Genomic DNA, 18,127 nt, shown 5'->3' on the forward strand with positions numbered 1-18,127 from the left:
ACATGTTGGAATGCAGAAGTATATGACTAATGGCCTGATTTGGAGTTTGGTGGACGGGTTCCTCTGTCACAAATGTGACGGGTATCCCGCCCACTGTATAATGATTCCAATAGGAGATAATGGGATTGTAATATGGCGGACGGGATATCCGTCACATTTGTGAGGGGTAACCCCCATCTGCCAAACTTTAAATCAGGCCCTCTGTCCTTAATTGGGCTTTGACTTACTTATCTAAAGGTTCTGAGTAACAGTTGCTTGAATGGCCTCATAACCTGATCTATGACTTGAAAGGGAAGCGGCACTTGTTGGAAGACTGCAACTTCCTCTGATGCTCGACACTGCTCAGCTCCCAGCCTCCATTCTCCATTTGATGCATTAGTCAGCACTAACCACACAACTTGAGTCATGACTGGAGCCCAGGCTCCACAGGCACAACTCTTGGAGGTCTATGATCGACGTCTGTTTACAGCAGTTTCAGCATGGCTTAAAGCCTTTAAGTTTTGGAGGATACATGGTATGTAATTCTAACACATGTGTAATGCAAAAATACGGCTAACAGCAAAGAAAAAAATAAATGTGATTCACAATGGCAAAAAAAATAATTTACTACATTTTTAGTCTATGTTTACATACATTCTTTAATGCAACAAGCGCAGAAAGAACGCAGCGCTAATGAGCTGGTGTCTAGCTCTTCTTGTGGGAAGAATATGAGAAGCTCTTGGGAGGGAAATGTAGTGTGGTAAGGAAGAGAGCTGACTTCACTAAACCTGTGTTTCTTGCTTCTCTATGCCAACTTCAAAATTATGGTATGCTCACTTGAGCAGTCAGGTTAAATATGCAACACTGAAATACAAAATGGTTGTACATTTAAAAGGTGTTTTAATGTGTAATAATGCAGAGGTTTGGTAGGAATTTAAGCGGGCATCAAAATTAGTTTGCATGTGTCTTGTTGAATTTCAAAACCATTTGAACATGGTTGGGACCGTAGCCCTAAATCAGAGTTCAAGGGCATAGAAAGAAAGAAATTGATGATCGCAGGCAAGGGTGGCTTTTAGATTCTGCGCTCCTCTGTCATTTCCGGAGCGGTATTGAGCCATTCTGGAGCTGCACAACGCCACTTACAGGTGCGCAGGAGCGCTGCTGAAAAAAATCTTCTGATCCACTTTGGTACCTGGGAGATATTCTACAGATGAGGAATCTGCAGTTAGACGTATCCATCAGAAATATTGCTAGTTATAAGTAATACATAAGCAAAAGAACAAAATCACAAAATTCTGGATCAATATAAAACGCCAAAGGCAGATTAATATATTAATAAGGCCCCATTAATGTAGAACATTGTGTGCCATGAGTAGGCAAGCGCATGAGACCAGAATATTGGAGGTAAAATCAATAAATAGCCAACGGTAGAATAAAATGTTATGTGTGAAAATTAGTTACTTACCTGTAACTGCAGTTATCCAGTATTGGTATATTTCATAGATTCACATGCGTGAATCCTTCCCCTTCGTTGAAGTGGGACAACCACAGTATCATAGAAAGCTGTATGCAACAACCACACAGGGTACAATGAAAGTAGGCCTTGAGTTTGCTAGTCTATCTATGTCCTTTTTAAAAAAGGACGAAACCTGAATCATGACCAATCAGGGGACAGCACCCTTTAGAACACTTCCAAGAGAGTCTCTCTCCCTCAGATCTTCAGCACTAGAGTGAGAGAGTGAGTTACACATCCTGAGTCCATAAAGGGAGCCTCGAAGGGGAGGATGGGTGGGGTGGGATGGGGGGAAGTGTTGCATGTGAATCTGTGAAAGATATCAATACTGGATAACTGGAGTTACAGGTAAGTAACTAATTTTCTTATCCAGTATTGGATCTTTCATAGATTCACAGAATAACAAGCAGCATTAACAATATAGATAATCAAAATCGTAGCGGATGGTCGGTGTAAGAGAATTTATGCATACACACACACACACACACACATATATTGCACATAATTAATGGCCTGTCCAGCCGTGAAAGCAGCACCACTGCAAATAGAAAACAGGTCTGTGTGAGTTTACTACATCGTCATAGAAAGAGCAACAGGATGGAATAATTTGGCAAAACTCGGTAACTGTGCTTTGAATTCACCTACTAAGGTTTTTAAATGTGCTTTAATGTGTGTTTGGCTGCAGCAACCTACCAAGGCAGAAATGGTTGTCTACTAAAGATGTAATATAAATGTGCAGGACTACTACTACCAGGATGCATTGTGTAACTCACCAGAGCATTTAATCAAGTAATGCGGTGCCTGCAATCATTTGCTCAACCCAAACATTTGGCCTGTGACCAAGGACAAGATGTCTGAACCGCGTAAGGCCTGGAAAGTGTGTAAAGAATTCTTTGAATGTTACTGGCTTTGCTGCTTTCCAAAACAAACTGCAACCTGTTGAGTGTGCGCTTTTGTACGGAGGACAACTTTGTTTTGCACATAATTAACGGCCTGTCCAGCCGTGAAAGCAGCACCACTGCAGATAGAAAGCAGGTCTGTGTGATTTTACTACATCGTCATAGAAAGAGCAACAGGATGGAATAATTTCAACAAAACTTGGTAACAGTGCTTTGAATTCGCCTAATAAGGTTTTTAAATGTGCTTTAATGTGTGTTTGTCTGCAGCAACCTACCAAGGCAGAAATGGTTGTCTACTAAAGATGTAAGATAAATGTGCAGGACTACCACTACCAGGATGTATTGTTTAAATCACCAGAGCATTTACTCAAGTAATCAGGTGACTGCAATCATTTGCTCAACCCAAGCATTTGGCCTTAGACCAAGGACGAGATGTCTTAAACGCATAAGGCCTGGAAAGTGTGTAAAGAATCCTTTGAATGTTACTGGCTTTGCTGCTTTCCAAAATAAACTGCAACCTGTTGAGTGTGTGCTTTTGTACGGAGGACAACTTTGTTTTGCACATAATTAACGGCCTGTCCAGCCGTGAAAGCAGCAACACTGCAGATAGAAAGCAGGTCTGTGTGATTTTACTACATCGACATAGAAAGAGCAACAGGATGGAATTATTTCAGCAAAACCCAGTAAGTGTGCTTTGAATTCGCCTAAGATTTTTAAATGTGCTTTAATGTGTGTTTGGCTGCAGCAACCTACCAAGGCAGAAATGGTTGTCTACTAAAGATGTAATATAAATGTGCAGGACTACCACTACCACAATGTATTGTGTAAATCACCAGAGCATTTACTCAAGTAATCAGGTGCCTGCAATCATTTGCTCAACCCAAGCATTTGGCCTGTGACCAAGGATGAGATGTCTGAAACGCGTAAGGCCTGGAAAGTGTGTAAAGAATTCTTTGAATGTTACTGGCTTTGCTGCTTTCCAAAATAAACTGTAACCTGTTGAAAGTGTGCTTTTGTCCGGAGGACAACTTTGTTTTGCATATATATATATATATATATATATATATATATACAATATATATATATATATATATATATATATATATATATATATAAATTCTTACAATATATCATAATTATATTGTGTACTTACACAAACATGGAAATGTACTCATAGATATTAGAGTGCATAATAATATACTTGACCTGCATTAGAAATAAATTCTCTGTTACAATAGATGCTCACCTTACTGGAACAGATAATGTATGAGTGCTTAACCCACAGCTGCATCACTTCTATGTGTGGACTGGAGGCAGTAATACTTTGTGAGCGAGTAGATGCTCTTCCAGGTAGCAGCACCGTATATTTGCTCTAGTGGAACTCCAGCAAACAGAGCATCAGAGGTAGATACTGCCCTTGTTGAATGTGCTCTAGGTCATCTTGCTACAGGTTTTCCTGCTGTGGAATGAAAAAACTGGATGGTTACTGATAGCCATCTTGCTATTGTTGCCTTTGTTACTGTAGTGCCTTGTCATCCCAGTTCCCTAGGACAGTAATAATTAATCAGAATTTCTAATAGGTTTAGTGCGTTGGAGATAAAACTTAAGGCACCTCAACATCCAACTTGTGGAGAGATCTTGCCGCTGGTGTTGTTGGATTGGGAAAATATGTAGAGAATAACTGGTTGATTGAGATGAAATTGAGAGGGAGCTTTAGGAATAAATTTTGGATTTGTTCTGAGAATAACAAAATCCTCTGTGAAGCGTATAAAAGGTTTTTGCGTAGTGAATGCTTGGATTTCACTGACTCTTCTGGTTGAAGTGATCGCTTGTAAGAAGGCTACCTTCCACATAAGAAACTTCAGGTCATCTTTGTGAATAGGTTCAAACGGGGTTGTCATTAATTGTGAGAGAACAATATTAAGGTGTCATTATGGAGGGGGCACCATTACCGGAGGTAAAACCCTGAATAAACCGCTCATTAATTGTTTAATTAGTCTTTATGAACAAAGAGAAACTGCGTTTGGAGAACATCTATATGTAGAAATTGCTGCCAAATGTACTTTTACTGTAGAGTATGCCTCTACATTCTGGAGTGATCTTCAGATGCCTGAACTCATAGAATTCACGAGCAATGAATGCAAGTGCAGTGATATCGGATGTGGATGCAATATTTGCTCCTGGAGCATTGATAGAAGCATTTGAGATGGTGGGAGATGTATTGGTGTGGCTTCCGACATCAGGAGAAGTTCTTCCTAACAGAACTGCCCGGGCCATTTGGGAGCGATTAGTATTAGGCAACAGGTTTCTGACTTCATCTTGGCAATGACTTTGGGAATTAGTGGGATGGGGGGGGGGAAGCATATGCATAGATCATAGACCATCGCATCGAAAGGGCATTCCCCCAAGACCGTGGAAGGAGATATCGATGTGGGTAATATTGCCATTTAGTATTCCTGTTTGTTGCAGAACAAATGCAGTGTTTGCCTTCCCCATGTTGTGAATATTTTGTCTAGTTGAATTTGATTCAGCTCCCATTTGTGACAATCGCTCTTGGCTCTGCTGAGTGCATCCGCTAACTTTTGAGACGTGTTCAACCTTTAAGGAGAATGTTGTGGCATGTTAGACAGTTCCATAGATCCTGGGCTTCGTGTGAGAGTGTTAGAGACATTGACCCTCATTACAACCCTGGTGGTCGGTGATAAAGCGGAGGTAACACCGCCAACAAGCCGGTAAAAATTGAATTATGACCACAGCAGAAACCGCACACACAGCCAGCCACTTTAACACACCGACCGCAATGGCGGTAGAAACAAGCACCGCAGCGGTAACCGCCAACAGCCAGGCAGAAGACAATGTACCGTCAGCCGTATTACAACAGGCCTAACCCCCAGTTTTTCTGGGGCGGTACCAGCGACATTAAAAGCATGGCGGAAACAGAGCTCAGAAGGGAAATGACTCACCTCTGGACACTCAGGGAAGAACCACGCCGCCATGGAGCCCGAGTTGCAGGTGTTCCCCATGCTGGTCTACCTCCTCCTACACCATAAATACCAACGCCGCCCAAGAGGACCACGGTGAGTACTGCCGCCTAGCACACAAGGGAGGGGGGGAGGAAAAAGAGAGTGACACACACATGCAACACCCCCACCCCCAACACCATACACACAAATAGATGCAGTAACATTACATATTCACCCCGTACCCTTCAGGAATAATGCAAGGACAAAAGGAAGTGATTAAAGTGAGTGTAACAAGATAAAATACTAGAAATATGTCCTGGGGAGTGCAAAGCCATGCCCACTGCTTGGCTTCTCCACTGGTTCTGGAGGGGGCTTTGTGCCCAGTGTGCTTCATCCTGGCAAGGATGGGGTGAGTGGATGCCTTCTTCCACTGGTTCTGGAGGGGGCTTTGAGCCCAGTGTACTTCATCCTGGCAAGGATGGGGTGAGTGGGTGGCTTCTTTCACTAGTTGTGGAGGGGGCTTTGTGCCCAGTGTGCTTCATCCTGGCAAGTATGGAGTGAGTGGATGGCTTCTTCCGTCAGGGCTTGTGCCCTGTAATGCAGATCTTGGGGAGTGCAAGATCACAGTCTCTCACCTGGGTGTCACATCCACACGGTTTGTAGGGGTCAGGATGCATTACAGTCCATGAAGTCAGGACTACACACTGCTCGCCGGCGGCAACGGCTGCTCAGTGGTGGCAGTGGCGGTGCTAGTGTTGGGGCTGGCAGTGGTGGGGGGAGGCTCTAGCCCATACCCTGCAGCCTCGGACGGCTACTCACTGGGGCTGCTGCTGCTGGCAGTGGTGCAGGTGGCAGTGCTGGCACTGGTGGGGGGAGGGCCTCAGACAGCTGCCCACTGGGGCTGCTGCTGCTGACAGCGGTGCTGGTGGCAGTGCAGGTGGCGGTGCTGGCAGTGGTGGGGGGAGGCTCCAGCCCTTCCCCTGCAGCCTCGGACAGCTGCCCACTGGGGCTGCTGCTGCTGGCAGCGGTGCTGGTGGCGGAGCAGGTATCGTGCAGGTGGCGGAAATGTCAGTGGTGGGGGGAGGCTCCAGCCCTTCCCCTGCAGCCTCAGATGGCTGAACTGCCGTGGTTGGTGGTGGCTGCTCAGAATCAGTCCCAGCACCAGGCCTCCTGTCCTTCCTGCCTGCAGGCCCTTTGCCCTTGCTCTTGCCCTTGTAAGCTGGTGGTGTCTCCTTGCCATCTGGTGGTGCCTCCTTGCCCTTGCCAGCTGGTGTTGCCTCCTTGCCCTTGCCAGCTGGTGGTACATCCTTGCCTTTCCCCTTGGCAGCTGGTGCAGGAACACTGCCAGTGCTGATGGGCGGTTCCTTGGAGCCTCTCACACCTTCAGTAGCTGCCGACACTACTGTGGCTGTGGACTAGGTGGCTGAGGTGCTAGCCTGGGTTCTGATCACCCTTGCCCGATGTGAAGGACAGGGGAGGGAGGGGTAGGGAAGAGGTCAACAGCGGAGAGGAAAAGCTTCTTAGGGACACTGGGGTGGGAGGACGGCGAAGGTTTGGAAGTGGAGGAAGAGGGAGTGGTTGTTGGAGGTGTCTGTCTGCTGTGTTTGGGTGCAGGTGCATGGGCTGGATGCTGTTGTGAGGTGGATAGCTGTTGGGTGTCTGAGTGCTTGCGTTTGTGTACTTTGAGAGGAGGGGACACAGTGGGAAAGGACACAGGGGACATGTGGATGGATGTGGGGGTGGTGACTGCCAGTGAGGGTTGTGTAGTGATAGGCGTGATGGTGATGGGGGTAGTGAATGAGGATGGAGTGCATGCAGGTGTGGGTGGAGATGCTACTGGGAGGGAGGTGCACGAGGAGGAGGAGAGGGGGACAGTGGAGACAGTGGATGTTGGTGTGTCTGCATTTGGATGGTGTTTGTGTGAGTGCCTGTGGGATGATGTGTGGTGCTTGTGTTTGCCTGAGCCACTCCTGTGTGTTGTCTTGGGTGCATGCTGGTCTGAATGTGTGCTTGGTATAGGTTGGGGTTCAGGGGAATGTGACTGGGCAAGGAAGTTGGAGGGGGAGGCTAGAGACAGGAACAATGGCTGCCATCAGGGAGGAGGCCAGAGCCTTGATTGATCTCTGTTGGGCCACCATGCCAGAGTGAATGCCCTCCAGGATTGCATTTGTTTGTTGCAAATGGCCTGCAAGCCCCTGGATGGCATTCACTATGTTTGACTGCCCAACAGAGATGGATCGCAGGAGGTCAATAGCCTCTTCACTCAGGGCAGCAGGGCTAACTGGGGCAGGGCCTGAAGTGCCTGGGGTGAAAGAGATGCCCACCCTTCTGGGTGAGCGAGCAAGGGAAACTCACTGAGGGGCTGCTGGGAGGGCGGTGCTGGTACAGGGGGTGGCGGCTGTACCTGTAGTTGGGGTGGGCACAGAGGTGTCCACCACCACTAGGGAGCTTCCATCGGAGGAGGTATCACTGTCAGTACTGTCCCCTCCTGTCTCCGCCGTGGTGCTCCCCTCGCCCTCTGTCTCACTGGTTCCCTCACCGTCGGTGGATTTGGGATGCAGCTCCCTCCGACGCCGGTGCCTCTGCTCCTCCGCCAGATGATGCTAATGCACAGAAGGACAGGGTGACAAAACAAAAAGGAGGGGAAAGAGACAGAGGATACACTTGGTCAATGGCAGCAACAACACCACCGTTGGCGTACACCACACACACACACACAGGGAACCTCCCTACGCACTAGGCAATGCACTACCAGTCACACTGCTAGTCACCAGGCCATGGACAGGAACACCTAACTCCAATTGCAGCATACCTGAGACCCCTGCCCAGTAGTGGATGCCTACTAGCTTGGTTGGAGGACTTTCACATCCAAATCCTGCACAATATGGGGCCTACTCTGCAATGCCAGACCTGGCCTAGGGGCACCCACAGGGAGCTACCCCCCCCCACCCAGCTACCACCCCACCAGGCATAAGTTGTAAATTAGGGCACTGTACTCACCCCCTTGTGGCTGCTGTGATACCCTCAAGCGCCCATCCAGCTCCGGATAGGCCACCGCAGTAAGCAGAACATCAGGGGGCTCAGGGTTCGATGGGCACCCCTTCCTCGTTGGGAGGCCATCCCCAGCTGGGCCTCCGCCGTCTTCCTTGCCCAGCGTCTCAGGTCCTCCTACCGTTTGCGACAGTGGGTGTTCCGCCTGCCGTAGACCCCCAGGGTTCGCACGTCCTTGGCGATGGCACACCATATACAATTTTTCTGATGGGCGCTGACCTGCAGAGAAATAAACATAGTAAAAAGGTATCAGTCATACCGTCCGGCCTGTTACACCCATGGCCACCATATACCTCCCATCCCCTTACGCACAGACATTGCACACCATACATGCAGAACGCTGCACATGACCCTTCAACCACACCCCCCTTACACAAGGCCCTCACTTACAGCACTCTATGCATTCATGCCTCATGCATCGTGCTCACAGTGTACTCACCTGTTGGTCTGGAGGCCCATACAGCATTCGGTACTGGGGTAGGACCCCATCCACCAGTCTCTCCAACTCCGCAGCGGTGAAGGCAGGGGCCCTTTCCCCAGTGACATGAGCCGTGGTCGGTTACAGACACAGGTCACAGCAGCACTTGCAGTGTAGGTCCTCTCCTGTTGAAGGTCAGGTAGCAAGTGAGTGAACAGATAGAAAATGGCAGTCATGTCTGCGGCGGTGCGTACTGTCACCGCTGGCGTACATCGTCATTGGCCACTGTAACCCATAGGGAACAATTACAACCAATGAGGAGGTGCACGGCGGTACTCGACCGCCTCCCGCAACAGCGCACGTCAGCTACATTACCTCATTTCCACCCACACAGGATAGGCGGACGCCATTTCAGGGGAGGGCAGGCCATGGCACCTAACTGCGTCACAGCACACATACGCACCATTTGGGCCTATACAACAACATACTGTTTCAGTCACAACATGCAATGCACTGTACATTTTGGAAATGTTCAATACTGATAAGATGCTCATCGTTTTTGCCCCCTAGATTGCAACCGTTGCAGATGAATAGGAGATGGAAACATCCCCCTGTGTACAGGCCCCTGGTGGACTTGGCAACAATGGAGGACAGGCACATTATCCTCACCTACAGACTTGACAAGGCCACAATCCAAGAGCTGTGTGCCCAATTGGAGCCAGACCTGATCTCTGCTATCCGTCACCACACTGGGATCCCCCCTCTTGTGCAAGTGCTATCTGTGCTCCATTTCTTGGCAACTGGTTCTTTCCAAGTGACAGTGGGCTTGGCAGCAGGAATGTCACAGCCAATGTTCTCAATAGTGCTAACAAGAGTGTTGTCGGCCCTGATGAAACACATGCGCAGCTACATTGTTTTCCCCCAGGTGGAGGATTTGGCCACAGTGAAACCTGACTTCTATGCAATGGACAGATCCCCAACATCATTGGGGCAATTGATGGTACACATATTGCCTTTGCCCCCCCATAGAAATGAACAGCTGTTCAGAAATCGAAAGAGCTGGCGGCCTGGCCGACCAGTACATCGCCCATGTCAATGCAAAGTATCCAGGCTCTGTGCATGATGCCTTTATACTGAGGAATAGCAGCATCCCATATGTGATGGCTCAACTCCAGAGGCACCGGGTGTGGCTAATAGGTGAGCCCATAGTTCCCAGCCAGTATATGTTGGTGTATGGGTATGGGGTTGGCCCTAAGGGTTAGTGTTTGGCTAACAGGTATCCCTCGATATTTGTAGGTGACTCTGGTTACCCCAACCTCTCATGGCTACTGACCCCAGTTTGGAATCACAGGACAAGGGCACAGGAATGTTACAATGAGGCACATGGGTGAACAAGAATAATTATGGAGCGAACATTCAGCCTTCTAAAGGCAAGGTTTCGGTGCCTCCATCTTACAGGTGGTTCCCTGTGCTACTCACCCAAGAAGGTGTGCCAGGAATCTTGGCATGTTGCATGTTGCACAACCTTGCCTTACGTCGCCAGGTGCCTTATCTGCAGGAGGATGAGGCTGGAGATGGGCGTGTGGCAGTGGTGGAGCCTATGGACAGTGATGAAGAGGAGGCAGAGGATGAGGATGTGGACAATAGAACATCAATCATACAACAGTACGTCCAGTGACACACAGGTAAGACACTGTAACTTCACCTTCCATTGACAGTTTTGTATTGGATATTGTCACTGGCAGGCTGATATTCCCACTACTATGGCCACTTACTGTACCCTTTGGCATGTCTATTTACAGATATGTGCCCCACTCTGGCTCCTGGTGTGTTGATGCAGCAAACTACAGGTCATACCTATGTATATATTAGTGTACAGTTGAATTGCAATTACAGATTGTTAAACGAATAGTTCAATCAATTGACAGACTCAATACTTGTATTTTTTACAAGGGTGTTTATTTATGTGCTAATAAGTGGATGGGGTATTGCTCTTGGCTGGGGTGGTGGTGGAGGTGAGTCAAGGGAAAAGTTCCATTCTATTTGTATCACAGGTGCACTGTCCAAGGGGGCATAGGAAGGGGAGCAATGGCAGTTCCAGGTGGACAGGGTGACAGATGGGACACAAGGGTGACATTCAGGAGAGTCTTATTTCCTAGCGGGGTCTTGGCAATGTTTTCTGGCTTCTGCCTGTGTCGCAGGGACCGTTTGTGTGGTGGTTTTCCTTCTGCAGGGGGAGGGGTGCTGATGGCCTGTTTTTCTTGTGGAGGGGCCTCCTGTCCACTAGCATCAGCAGAGATGGAGGGCTGTTCATCGGTGTGGCTAGTGTCAGGGGCCCGGTGGTGTGCCACTGCCTCCCTCATGGTGTTGGCCATGTCTGCCAGCACCCCTGTAATGGTGACCAGGGTGGTGTGGATGTCCCTCAGGTCCTCCCAGATCCGCAGGTACTGTCCCTCCTGCAGCCGCTGGGTCTCCTGCAACTTATCCAGTATCTGGCCCATGGTCTCCTGGGAATGGTGGTATGCTCCCAGGATGTTGGTGAGTGCCTTGTGGAGAGTCGGTTCCCTGGGCCTGTCCTCTCCCTGTGGCACAGCAGTCCTCCCAGTTTCCCTGTTGTCCTGTGCCTCTGTCCCCTGAACCGTGTGCCCACTGCCACTGACCCTAGGTCCCTGATCATCCAGTGTTTTTGCGGTTGGCTGGGGTCCGTGTAGTGGTAGACACACTGCTGATTGACGTGTCCTGGGGACAGAGGTATGGGCCCGCTGGGTGGGTGCTGTGGTGGTGTTTCCTGAGGGGGAGGCTCTGTGGTATGGGACTGTGCCTGGGTAACCGACTGTCCGGAGGTCCCTGATGGGCGAGGTTGGTCATCCTGATCCAGGCGTGCAGAGCTGTTGTCATCACTGTGGGTCTCTTCTGGGGGGGAACTGGATGTTGCTGCCACCTTCTCTCCGGTGATGTTGTGTGGGGGACCTGTGGGTATATAAATGCAGTGTTATTGTTTCTGCGTGTGACATCTTGTGCATGGGTGTGTTGCCCTGTATGGTTGTGATTGCCCTGGCAGCTTAGTCTTGTGTGAGTGGTGATTTGGTTGGATAGGTGATTGTCTCAAGTGTGCATGCTTTGGTGATGGGTGTCCATGCAGGTCTGTGATGGGTGTCCAAGCATTGGTGTTGCATGCAGGGCTTGGTAGTGGGAGGGATGGGTTGTGATGGTGGGGTGTATGTGAGGTGGTGGAGTGATGGGGGTGACGGTAGGGGTGGGGGTTTGTGATGGCATGCAGGTAGGGGGGGGGGTGATAGTAACAGAGATTTGACTTACCAGAGTCCAGTCCTCCTGCTGCTCCTGCCAGGCCCTCAGGATGCAGTATTGCCAAGACTTGCTCCTCCCACGTTGCTAGTTGTGGGGGAGAAGGTGGGGGTCCACCGCCAGTCCTCTGTACAGCTATCCGGTGTCTTGCTACCACAGAACATACCTTTCCCCGTAGGTCGTTCCACCTCTTCCTGATGTCATCCCTTGTTCTGAGGTACTGTCCCACGGCGTTGACCCTGTCCATAGCTCCATCTTCCTGGCAATCGATGTCTGCTGCTCCTCCTCTAAGAACCTGGGGTGTCTTTGTAATGCCAGGGGTGTAGTGTGAGTGGTGTGTGTGAGGGTGTGTGGGGTGATGTGTTGGGGTGTGTGCTGTGAGGTGCGTGGATGGTGTATGGGTGATGGTGTTCTGTGGCTCTGGTTCTGTGGGTGCTCTTGGTGTGTCTCTCCCTCAGTTATCAATTTTCTTGAGTTGTAAATGGTTGTGGGTAATGTGTGTGTGTGTTTTAAAGTGGTGTGGGTGTGGTGTGTGTATGGGTGTCAGGTGTGTGTTATTCAAAATGTCCAATGTGGTAACGTTTTGTCAGGTTGTGTGTATTTTGACACAGGAGTATGTACCGCCAATGGTTTAGCGCCATTGAGTGTCCGCCGTAGTGATTCGTGGGTCATAATGCTGTGGGCGTAGTTCTGTTGGAGTAACAGTGTGGGTTTTGCTACCGACATTTTATCTCTGACCTTTGGTCTGGCGGACTTGTATGTGTGTGTCTGTATATTGACGGATTGCTATGTGTGTAACATAATATGGGTCGAGGTAAACAGCCGCCGCCGCGGTATGCTGGTGGCAGTCGGCATGGCGGTAAGCGCCAATGTCATAATGAGGGCCATTGTGTCTCCATGCTCTTTGATATAATACATGTTGGTTATGTTCTCTGTCCGTACCAGCACTTGAGAGTGTTCTATCCTTGGGAGAAAAGCTTGAAATGTGAGGAAGATGGCCTTTAGTTCCAAGCTGTTGATGTGCATTAGCTTCTAGTGGTCTGACCATTTCCCCTGGACTTGTAGATCTTAGAGGTGACCTCCCCATCCTTCCATTGATGCATCAGTTGTAATTATAAACTCTGGGACTAATGGCAGATAAGTGAGGCCTTGAGAAAGATGAGATTGGTGAAACCACCAGTCCAGTACCTTTATCATCTTTGGTGTAATGAAAATCTGATTTTTAACGATCCTTGTGATTGGTTCCACTGTGCTTCTAATTCCTCTTGCAACGGTCTCATTTTGAGACATGCATGTGGAACTAGGTTGATTGTGAAAAATATCATACATAGGAGCGATTTGAACAATCTCACTGAAATGCACTTTCTTCTTGATATTGTGGTTAAAGATGTTTCTTTTGCCGTTTCTGCGTAAGGAAAGCTTTGTTCTGCTGCATGTCCAGAACAACTCAGAGGAACGTCATCCTCTGAGTGGGGATCTTAGAGGATTTTCTTTCATTTACTGTACGACCTAACGTCTGAAAATGTTTGAGAGAATCTTTTGTTGGTTTGAGCATTCTTTGTGGAGTCAAAGCTTTTAGCAGCCAGTCGTCTAGGTATGGGAACATCTGATGACCTTGTTTTTGGAGAGAGACCGCTACTAGAGATAAGCACTTGGTGAAAATGCATGGGGCTGACCTGAGTCCGAAAGGAAGGACTCAAAACTGATAGTGAGTACCAGCTACTGTGAATCAAAGATACCTACAATGCTTGGGATGAATCAGGATATGAAAGTATGCATCTTTCAAGTCTAGAGATGTCATATAGTCTACGCTGTTTAGAAAATGTAATATGTTTGAGAGAGTGATCATTCTGAAAGTTTGCATGCGGAAGTATTTATTTAGATGCCGGAGGTCTAGGATAGGTCTCCATTCCTCTGTTTTCTTGCACACGAGGTGAAAAAGTGAATAAAATCCTTTTCCTCTCTGACCCATTGGAACTTCCTCTATTGCTCCTTTGGAAAGCATCAACTTGGTTTCATTTTTCAATAAGTGAAGATGAGGGGAGTGCTCCCCCTTTGGGGTATTCTTTGGTAGTTTCTCCGTGAATTCCAAGGTGGTCGCATAAGTTACTATGTCCAACACCCATTAGTACGGGGTGATAGTTTTCCAATTGTGGAGATATTTGGGGATGTTTTCTCTCTACTTGGTGACGGAGAGGTTGAGCAGCTAGTACTTGGGTTGGGTCATTGTTTACATCCTGTGCCTCTGGCCTAATGTGAGGATCTCCGGCAAGTTCCCTGTTTAGAGACACCAGCCATAGTTTTTTGTCAATACGCTTGTGCTGGTCTATATTGAGGGTGGTAAGGCCGAAACTGCTGGGAGTGGTGAAAAGAGCCTCCAGGTGGAAAAACCTCACCCTCTTGCACCTGTAAGGTACCTAGGGACTTAGCGGTGTCTGTTTTAATGGCAAGAAAAGAGTATCACTGTCATAAGCCAGACCCAGGTTTGTTTGCACTTCAGGTTGAAATGAAGTGGCTTTGCGCCAACCTTGACACCTCAGAATGGCAGCGCCTGCAAGCTGCCTGAACCCTGTGGAGGCGATAGCCATGACTGTGTCAATAATCTCAGGAGAGGCATGTTACCCTTCCTGTAAGATTTTTTTGGCCTCCAGTTTTTGATTCTCTGGAATCAGATCTAACACAGACTTGATGTCAGAACACATCTGTCTGTTGTAGCGAGCCAGAATGGATAAGGCGTTAGCAGCTCTTAATGTCATGCCGCGGCGGCCGCGGCTCTTACGGCGGCCGCAGCCGCAGGCACAGGTTGCCGCAGCGTGGCATTCCTTTCATGCCGCGGCCTGTGGGCGGGCCGCGGGGGAAGCCGCGGCTGGCGCACAGGCCGCGGGGGAAGCCGCGGCTGGCGCGCGGACCGCGGGAAGATCAAGGGGCCTGGTCAGGGGTTGCGGCACTCGCCGCGCCCCTTTCCTTAAGTTCTGCTCCAAAGGCAGACGCGGCAGGGCTTGAGACCCCGAGTGGGTTTCAGGCCTGACCGCGTATAGCGCAATAGTGCGCTTTACATCCAGTTTCCTACTACTGCAACTAACATCTGCTCACCACTTACCAATGTCTCCAGGCAAAGGCCGAACCCTTGCACATGGTGGTATTTTTATGCCTGCCTTTTCCTTTCCCAGCATGCTGCCCACTTCGTCTCTTCCCAGCATACATTGTTTCTCTTTGTTTAGACGCATGTACCTGATTCACTATTACATTCTCTTCCCCAATCCAAGATGGTGGTGTTTCTACTTCCTGTTTCCTACTTCCTGTTTAGAGGTATATAAGGGGAATTCAGCTGCTTGTTCATTGCGTTGCAACACTCCTTGGTGGTAGTCACGCTCTGATCGATTTCTTCCTACGAATCCAGTGTTTCCTGACCTGTCTTTGTTCTCCAGTTTTCCTGATCTTCAGTCCTAACGTCTTGGTGTCCTCCTTTCGTTTCAGGGAGTTCCTGTGGAGGTTTTTTACCCTACTGAGGTTTTTCCTCTGGGACTCCTTCTGGAGGGCACAGACTGTAGTGGTTTGCTCTTACCAAACAGCACTGTGGCTACTGGAAGGGGTCGCCCCTACCTCGGCCAGAGCAGAACCTGCCGGAACCGGGGCCGTTCCCCTACGCTTCTCAACTTCGACGGTAAGCCCATTGAAAACCGTGACAGATTGCAACGCCCAAAACTCCAGTTGCAGTCCGGTATCATGGATAATCCAGTGGCAAACACGGAACCTACGAGCCAGACCTTGCTTTTGACGATACAACAACAGGCTCAAGAACTCCAACAGTTACGTACTGAAAATACCGTCTATCGACAAGCCTTTGCATCCAGGACCACAGATGTCCCCTCAGTAGCTGCCACTACACCTCGTTTTTCCGAGGATCCTAACAAATTAAAAGAATTCCTGGATGCCTTGACGGTGTACTTTGCCTTTCGCCCCTCGCAATTTGTACAAGACAAGACCAAGGTGGGGTATTTGATTAGTGCCTTATCGGGGCCAGCCTTGGCTTGGGCCACTCCTCTAGTAACCAGAAACAATCCCTGCCTATCTAATTATTCCACCTTTATCACTACTTTTAAACAGATGTTTGAACGCCCTGGACTCGAGGCGTCAGCAGAAGAAGCTCTTTGCGAAGTCCAACAAGGGAATCAAGATGTATTACAATACATCACCCGTTTCAGACAATTAGCAGCAGAAACAACCTGGGTGGAACGTACCTTGGTGACACTGTTCCGTAGAAGTCTCAGAGAGGACTTTAAAGATGAACTGGTGCACTCTGCTAGAATAGAGAACCTTAAAGGATTGATGGACCAGGCTCTGACGATAGAATATCGGTTGAATGAACGAAGAATGGAGAAAAAGAAGAGTCGTTTGCCATCTCACTCAGTACCGACTTGCTCCTTCTCTCATCGTACCGAGGAAGTCCGTCCTGAACCTAAGGGGAGTACCGAGGAAGAACCAATGCAGATTGACACGGCTCGAGGACCTTTATCAGCCAGTGAAAGAGAACATAGACGAAGGAAGGGGCTTTGTCTATATTGTGGTGCAGCTGGTCACCTAATTCGCACTTGCCCAATTCGTCCAACCAAGCCCTTGGGAAACGCCAACTCCCGTCCTCAGTAAGAAGGGTGAGGACGGGATATCGTGACATACCTTCTATTTGCTCTTCCAGGGAGGAAGGAACTGCTCTTTTTCTCTTACCAGTTATCCTCCATCTAACTGATGGCCGGGAAGAAAGAACCTTGGCCTTATTGGACTGCGGAGCCAGTGGCATCTATTTAGATGAAGCCTGGGTCAAAGAACGAAAGATAGCACAAATACCTAAGGAAGTACCAGAACAGGTACACACCGTGGATGGGTCACTCTTGGCCTCTGGACCTGTACAATATACCACGCCTACCTTCTGTCTACAGTTTGGAAAACACCAAGAAAATCTTTTGTTTGATTTAATTTCATCACCACACCACGTCATGATCCTGGGAATTCCATGGCTCACACGGCACAATCCTTACATCAACTGGGAAACAAAAACCATTTCCTTGTCCTCTCACTTTTGCCAACACCACTGCTATCACGCCGGGGATTATTGGTCCCCAAAAGGTCTCTCAGCAGCACCTCCTAAGGTGGGATGCTCCATTAACGTCCTACAGGGAGTTCCCAGACATTATCAGGAATATGCCGATGTATTCCAGAAGCCAGAAAAACCTGAACTGCCACCCCACAGAGAATACGACTGTGCCATTCCTTTAGAACCAGATACAGTGGTTCCCTTTGGGCGGATGTACTCTCTCACAGAACCGGAGAAACAGATTCTGAAGGAGTACCTTGATGAGAACCTACAAAGCGGGTTGATTACTCCCTCTTCTTCACCCGCCGGGGCTCCTCTCTTCTTTGTACCAAAGAAAACTAAAGACTTGCGTCCTTGTATCGATTTCAGAGGGTTAAACAAGATCACTATTAAAGATCGGTATCCGTTACCCCTCATAAAGGACATCTTAGAGGCAGTCAGAGGAGCAAAGAGGTTCACCAAGCTGGATCTCCGAGGAGCCTACCATCTTCTAAGAATAAGAGAAGGTGATGAGTGGAAGACCGCCTTTAGAACACCTTTTGGTCACTACGAATATAGAGTAATGCCATTCGGGCTCACTAATGCCCCTTCCATTTTTCAAAGGTTCATGGATTCTATCTTTTCTGATCTTTTGCAACAAACAGTGGTGGTGTATCTTGACGATATTCTAATCTTTTCTGTTCATCCAGAGGAACATTCCAAGCATGTTCACCAAGTCTTAGAGAGACTCCGACAACACCATTTATACTGCAAACCTGAAAAATGTGAATTTGATCAGACGGAAGTAAAATACTTGGGATATTGCATAAACCAAACCGGAGTCGCCATGGATTCAGACAAGGTGCAGGCTATATTGAATTGGCCATCTCCTTCTTCCATCAAGGAGACTCAGTGTTTTTTGGGATT

The sequence above is a fragment of the Pleurodeles waltl genome, chromosome 9 (genome assembly GCF_031143425.1).
Source record: "Pleurodeles waltl isolate 20211129_DDA chromosome 9, aPleWal1.hap1.20221129, whole genome shotgun sequence".
Classification (NCBI taxonomy): Eukaryota; Metazoa; Chordata; class Amphibia; order Caudata; family Salamandridae; genus Pleurodeles; species Pleurodeles waltl.